The following is a 7883-nucleotide window of genomic DNA, read 5'->3' on the forward strand; positions in this document are numbered from 1 at the left end:
TATTGATCTTTTTAAAATAATAGCTACAATGTAGCACTACTCTAACCAAAAATACAAATCACAGCCAGAAGTAAGATTACATCGTCTGGGAGAGAGCATATGCAATCCTTAAATATTACCCAAAACAACATATTCCCTGGAGCTCACATGGAACTTTTAAGAGTGTGATGGTTATTCAGACAGTAACAGGTTTTTAGCCAGGTGTGGTGTCATACATCTGGAATCCTAGAACCTGGGAGGTAAAGAAAGGAATATCAAAAGTTCAAGGCAGCCCAAGCTACATGAGACCCTATATCAAAAGAAAAAGGTAACAGAATTTTCAGAAACACACCTAACAGTGTGCCCTATCCCATTCCCCTCTCTTGACCCCAGTTGGCTCACCAGCAGTAAAAAATAGTGAGCCAACTATTATGTTTTGAAGGTCAAACCCAGGATTACCCAGAAAAAAAATTGCAATGTTTATAGGAAGCCAGCTTTGAAGTACTGTCCTGATAAGAATAGAGAAATTTCTCAAGTTTATGAAGTTCTCTCTGATGCCAAGAAAAGGGAATTATATGACAAAGAAGGCAAATTGGCAATTGGGGAGGGTGATGAAGGTGGTGGCTTTGGCTCTCCCATGAGCATCTTTTTGGAGGAAAAGAAAGGATTCAGAGAGAAAAGAGAAGTAAACATGTTCTGCATCCACTATCAGGAATCTTAGAATATCTATACAGTGGTACAACAAGAAAATTGGCTCTGCAAAAGAATACGATTTGTGACAAATGTGAAGGGCAAGGTGGTACGAGTGGAGTGCTGCCCCGGCTGCAGCGTTGCTGGAATGCAAATAAGGATTCATAAATAGGACGAAGAATGGTTCAAGTAATTCATTCTGTGTGCATGAAGTGCCAAGGCTATGGTGAACAGATCCTAATGACAGACATAAAGCTTGAGGGAAAGAAGATAGTTCAAGAGAAGATTCTAGAAGTTCATGTTGACAAAGACATGAAAGATGGATAGCAGATAGCATCCCATAATGAAGGAAATCAAAGACCAGGACTGGAGTCAGGAGATACTATCATTCTGCTAGATGAGACAGGCCACCAATGCTTTATTCAACAAGATGTTTACATGGGAGTGAACATAGAACTAGTTGAAGCACTATGTGAGTTCCAAAAGTCAATACCTTACTTAAAGACTGAAGGGCCATAGCCTTCACCTTTCACCCATGTCAGATGGTTACACATGGGAGAAAATGGATGTGTGCTCAATGAAGGTATGCCAATTTACTGTGTACCATGTGAAAGCAGGCACCTAATTATCAAGATTAAAGTAAATTTTCCTGAGAATGACTTTCTCTCTCCTGATAAACTTTCTTTGCTGGAAAAAAATTTTCCTGAAGGTCAGGAAATGGAAGAGACTGATAAATTGGATCGGGTAGAACTAGTAGACTTCGATACAAATCAAGAAAGAGGGTGCCCTTAAAATGGAGAAGTATATGAGAATTAAAAACATCATTTCATCATTACATCATTCCAGAGGGGATATTCAGTATCTAACTTCTTTGTAGGGCCAGTGAATAGGTCTTGCTGCTTTTTATGGGTTGTAGGTTGTTTTGTTGTTTTGTTTTGTTTTGTTTTGTTTATACTGGAGATGGAACCTAGAACCTTGTGCACAGTAAGCAAGAACTCTACCACTGAGCTAAATATCCCCACCCCTTTAAAGAATTTTATTATCATTATTTTAGACAGGATCTCCCTAAATTGAACCAGGCTAGCCTTGAATTTTGTGTCACTCTGTCAAGCCACGAACTTTCAAGAATTATAGGCCAGCATTGCTGGTATTTTATATGTAGTTGTGAGTGAAAGACTATAGTCAGAATACATTACTACTTGCTTTTGGATTTTTGTTGTTTGATTGTTTTGGTTTTGTTTTGTCTGTTTTGAAACAGAATTTCTTTATGTAGCTCAGCTAGTTTAGAATTCATTATATAAGCCAGGCTAACCTCAAACTCAGACATTCGTGGTTTTGTTTTCATAGTAAAAGATAGTAGTGTTTTCAAACTTAAATGCAAAATAAACACAAGTATAAAAGCCTCAATTTTGTCCTCTGTGGATAACAACTTCAGTGTGTAAGATGAAGTTTAATACTTATAAAAATTACTTAACCAAAAAAGTCTCCTTAGTATCTGTTACGCCATTCCTTGTAATTAATTCAACTGTGTACATGGACAAGCTTAGACCAGAATATTTTGTATTTTGTGTTGATCTCAATGTATGATTATTCATTGTTAAGCTTTAAAATTAAAGCTCTATATTTAGGGGGCTGGAGAGATAGTTCCGTAGTTAAGATCACTGGCTGCTCTTACGGAGGACCCAAGTTCAGTTTCCAGCACCCATAGGGAGTACTGGACCAGATGGACCATAATTCCAGTTACAAGGATTCAGCATCCTCTTCTGGCCTTTGCTGGCGTTGTGCCATTACACACACGGTGCACTTACATGCAGACAAAACACTCATACACATTAAAAAAAACACTCTGCATTTAACTGCCAATCACAAAAAGAAAAATTGCTGGGCATGGTGGCATACACCTCTAATCCCAGCACTTCAGAGGTAAAAGGCAGGAAGATCAAAAATTCAAAGCCAACCTCAACTACATCACTACATAGTAAATTTGAAGGCAACCTGGGCTATGTGAGATCCTATCTCGTGAAAACTAAATTGTAGAGAAGTGTTAGTCTGTGTATAATTATTTGTATTAAGCATACTCATTGTGATGCTTCTACATTCTATCAACTCAACTATTACTTAAAAATGACATGATGTATAATTTCAATTTGTTATCAATGACAGAAATGATACCTTACAAAAGACGATGTTTGTCATAACATACCACTTCTTAAAGGCTTACATTTCTAGAATTACTTTCCTCTCTTCTATGCCATGTTTGTGTGTATGTATGTATGTATGTATGTATGTATGTATGTATGTATAACTTGATGTTTGTCATAACATACTGCTTCTTAAAGGCTTACATTTCTAGAATTACTTTCCTTTCTTCTATGCCATGTATGTATGTATGTATGTATGTATGTATGTATGTATGTATGTATAACTAATATCACACACTCATCCCTGTTTGATTACCCTTTGTACCATTAAAATACTTATTAAAAATTCAATAAGAACAAGCTGGAGTGCTGGTACAAGCTTGTAATCTCAATGTTTGAGCACCTGAGCAAGCAAAGGGATCCTGAGGTCAGCTTGGGCTGCATAATGAGTTTGAAGCAGGCTGGGCTACATAGTGAGAGCTTGCTTACAAAGAATAAAAAGCCTGGGGCATTTGATTACCCTTTGTACCATTAAAATACTTATTAAAAATTCAATTAAAACAAGCTGGCGTGCTGGTACAAGCTTGTAATCTCAATGTTTGGGTACCTGAGCAAGCAAAGGGATCCTGAGGTCAGCTTGGGCTGCATAATGAATTTGAATCAGGCTGGGCTACATAGTGAGAGCTTGCTTACAAAGAATAAAAAGCCTGGGGGCTGGAGAGATGGCTCCGTTCTTAAAAGCACTGGCTGTTCTTGCAGAGGACCCAGGTTCAGTTCCCAGCATCCACATGGTGGCTAACAACCCTCTGTTAACTCCAGTTCCAGGGGATATGATGCCCTCTCTGGCCTCCGGGGGCATTGCATAGCATGGGTGCACTTACATGCAGGCAAAATACTTGTACACATAAAATAAAAATAACAAAATATTAAAATAAATGAATAAAAAGCATATTCTCACTACCTTTTACTCAGAAAGTTTAGCTCTCTTCCTAGATATTCTTAGAAGATAATTAAAAGTTGGGTTTTACTTTGTATGTATTCCATGATTTTAAAAATATCAACCTAGATGTTAAACAACTTTACATGAATACACAAGTAGCTTTATGTTAGTGTAAACTTCATAAATAATACTGTTTCAATGATAATGATAAAATAATTATAACTGCATCATTGTAGTTTTGCTTGAAGATTCTAAATCATCATGGTACACTCTTCCATGTGTTTTCCCATTTTCTAAAAATATTTCCATCTAGAGTTTCAAATCATACCTAGTCTATAGAAATGGAAAATCTTCCTCAAAATAAATCCATTCCTGGTAGATCTGGTATGGTCTAATTCTGGGCCCACTGTGTCCATTGATACAGTCTAGTTTGAGGACTGAATAAAAAACCTTTCATAAAACACTGGGACCCCACACTCTACTGGAAAAATGAACAGCAGACCCCAATTCTATCCAAAGGAATAAATTCTGGACCCACTGTGTCATTGATACATTCTAGTTTGAGGACTGAATAAAAAATCTTTCATAAAACACTATATTCCTAGGAATTTTATCCATACATTATATCATAAAAAGAAGGATGAGTTTTTACTGAATTGTTTTATGGGCCAAAGGTGCTTTATGACCATGAGTTTCATGGTCTGCTAGACATTTTTCCCCAGAATCTTTGCATTCTGGCTCATGTTTGGCTTCTTGTTTGCTCCAGTTCTGTGTGGAAGACTGTTCACTGCTTCAGCATCAAGTCACGTGTCTCAAATGAGCAAATATTTATCAAATGCCTACCATGTGCAAGAAAGCATTGTATTTAAAAAATGTATAAGGTTTGGTGAGATGGCTCAGTGAATAAAAGAAACTGCTTGCTGCATTAAGTCTGACAAGCCTGTTTAATTCCTAGAACCCATATAAAGGTGGAATGAGAGAATCAACTCCCAAAAGTTGTCTGCTAACATCTACACATGGGCCATAGCATGCACATATCCATACTCACGCCATATACAACACACACTGAATAATAAATTTTAAAATAAATAAAATTTTTCAATGCATAAATAAGCCACAGTTGAAAGTTAAACATGCAATTTTACAGAAAAAAATGTATAGACTATTCAAATAACAGTCTGCTAAAGTTTGAATCTTAAGTGTCACCCACCGATCCAAGTATTAAGAGACATTCCCTTGAAGGGAGGTGGGTATCTCACTCTTCTTTCAATTCTTCTCTCTTTCAAGTGCGTACGATTTTGCTCTACATGGAGTCCTGCCATAGGATGCTGCTCTGCTCAGGAGAAACAGGGCCGTGTGATCATATGGTGAAACCTCCAAAACTGGGAGCTAAAATAAATCTTTTCTCTTTATATTGATTATCTCAGATATTTATTATAACAGTACAAAGCTGACAAATACACCATCCAAGGCAAAATGGAAGGAAATCCATTATTGTCTTGCAGTTCTAAAGACTTGAGTTAGATATGGAGAAGCTTGGAGAACACAGGAAAGACTGAACCTGACAGAACTCTTGCAGCTCTCATGTCATCCCAAGAATGCATGTGACTCCTCTGGATAGAGGAAAAAGCATCCATATGATTTATACACACAGATACATATAAGGCGTGTATAATATGTGATATATATGATGTATATATGCATATATGATGTAATTCTCCAAGCTAATGTAATTCTAGCAGATTTATATCCAAGCAGATACAATTCTTTTTTGGCGGAAGTATAAAGAACTAATTTTCTTTCCTCCGGGATTGGTAACTCTGAAAGTGAGTATTCTGCCAAGGACTTCACTAGAGCAAGTCCACCTGATAAAAGAGATGCTTCATTTGTTTCATCTGAGGGTTGGAAGACAAAAAGATCTTATGACCAACTTCCAGCTCTAAGTTTGTGATTTTAAAAAAATCTGTGCTTAGTACTCCTAAGTGAAATTTAAAAAGAAGATTTAAGACATTCTCCACATAGGCTTCCATTTTGATAACCTAGTTTTTTGGTTGCCTTAAAAGAGTTTTATTTTTCCCCAGCTGAGGCTATTTTTGAAGAATCTTGTCACGCTTTAATTTTTGATTGACCAAGCATTGGTCAGAATTTCCATGATGAACATAAAGCGAGAACAGTCGCTATTAACATGGAAGGTACTGTTATTATGTGTGCTGATTCCTAATTCACATTTAACCAAATCTGAATATTCTGGAAATTGGGAAAAATGTAATATTCTTTTTAAAATATGTAGGTATATTTTTCGTTTATGTGCATATGTGCGCACTTGTGTGGCCTTATGGGTACTACATGGGTACAGGTGCTCAGTGTGGCCAGAAGAATGTGTCAGATCCCCTGAAACTGGAATTATAGGCGACTGTGAGCCTCCAGATATGGGTTCTGGGAACGAAATCCTGGTCCTCCTCAAGAACACTAAATATTCTTAATCACTGAGCCAACTCTCTCTTCCCAAAATACAATATTCTAACACTAATATTTGAAATAGCAATGTTCTCTATACCTGAGTTTTAAGATGTGGGTTCTATTTTTTTCCTTGACCCTAACATGCATCCTGGACACAGCGCTTTGTCCAAACCTCTGTAAAATTAAAGCACTAGATTTGTGGATTTTCAGTTGAAGAGAAACTTTAGAAGGTCTGGAAGAGTTCGAAAGACCGTTTAATGTCGTGATGGCTAATCTTGATTGCCAGTTTGATTGGACTGAAAAGGGTATGGAAGATTAGTGAAATGCACTTCTGAGTGTGTCTGTGAGGATGTTTCTGTAGAGAATTGAAGTGGGAAGACCATTCTGAATGTGGGTAGCACTACTCAATGAGCTGCAGGTCTAGATGGAATAAAATGGGAGAAAGGGGACTCTGGGATTGGCTTGCAGGACTGCGCGCCCTCCTAGGCTCGCTGTGCCTTCTGGGTGGGAATGCACGGATCTGGCTTGGCTTTCTGGAGACGGCTGCGAGCTGGGAGCCTGCGCAGAGACACTTCAATTAGCTGTAGCAGAAGAGAAGCGGAGGAGCCATAGAACATTTTAAGGATGAATTCAGGAAGGCCTGAGACCATGGAACACTTGCCTGCACGCTACACTATTTTTCAAGGAGAGGTTGCTATGGTGACAGACTATGGAGCCTTTGTCAAAATCCCAGGCTGTCAAACGCAAGGTCTGGTCTATCGAACTCACATATCTTCTTGTCGTGATAAGCACTCTGAGATGATCGACGTTGGAGACAACGTGTGGGTGAAGCTTATTGGCCGGGAGATGAAAAACAATGGAATGACAGTGTCCCTCTCCATGAAGGTTGTCAACCAAGGACCTGGGAAAGACCGGGATCCCAACAACGTTATCAGTGAGCAAGAAGAGAGGCAAAGGCGGTCCTTCCAGGAGTACACTGGGCAGATCAGCCTCGAGGCTGTCCTGAACACTGCCTGCAAGAAGTGTGGTTGCAAAGGCCACTTAGCAAAAGACCGTTTCACACAGCCAGGTGGAACCAAGTATTCTCTGATACCTGATGCGGAAGAGGAGAAAGAAGAGAGCAGGGCTGAAGAATTTGAAAAGCCTGATCCTGCAAAGCAAGTCTTCTATGAAAAGAAGAAAATGAAACATAGAGACAGTCATTTGACTCTGGCAGCTCTGACTCTGCGAGTGACATGTGCAAGGCACACATCAAAAGACAGCTGCAAAGAAGAAGAAATGAGGAGGGGGAGGGGGAGGTCACAAGAAGAGGCCTAAGGAGTGAGGGAGTGGCATGAGAGAATGAGCCAGGAGCTCTGAGCACCCCCATTGACTTTGCCCTTAAGGGAGATGGCTTCCCTTATGCATCAGGCCAACAGGGAGCTAGAGGTCAAAAGCAGCTCCCAAATGGGTTGTTTCCTAATTATTCCCAGCCCCTTTTTGAGAGAGCCCTGCAGCCACTGCATTCCATTGCCCAACTTCCTTCATTCAGCAGGTGTTCCAAGGCCCCTCCCCAGCTGCCACTGCCAGAGCTGGATTCCTTTGCCGGAGTCCAGGCCAGGACCACAGGTCCTACCATGGAGGTGAGCGTGGCTGTGGTAGAAGAACAGAGTGAACAGCCCTTCCTGTCTGCC

General features: G+C 39.4%; 2 pseudogenes; both read left to right on the plus strand.

Annotated features, from left to right (window-relative positions):
- Positions 1-6529, plus strand: part of LOC103735789 — a 15584-nt pseudogene extending 9055 nt beyond the window's left edge.
- A 305-nt stretch (positions 6530-6834) lies between these two features.
- On the plus strand, positions 6835-7527 carry LOC103735790 (annotated as a pseudogene).
- The last annotated feature ends 356 nt before the right edge of the window (positions 7528-7883 follow it).

Source organism: Nannospalax galili, unplaced genomic scaffold (assembly GCF_000622305.1).
Source record: "Nannospalax galili isolate Female #2095 unplaced genomic scaffold, S.galili_v1.0 scaffold2377, whole genome shotgun sequence".
Classification (NCBI taxonomy): domain Eukaryota; kingdom Metazoa; phylum Chordata; class Mammalia; order Rodentia; family Spalacidae; genus Nannospalax; species Nannospalax galili.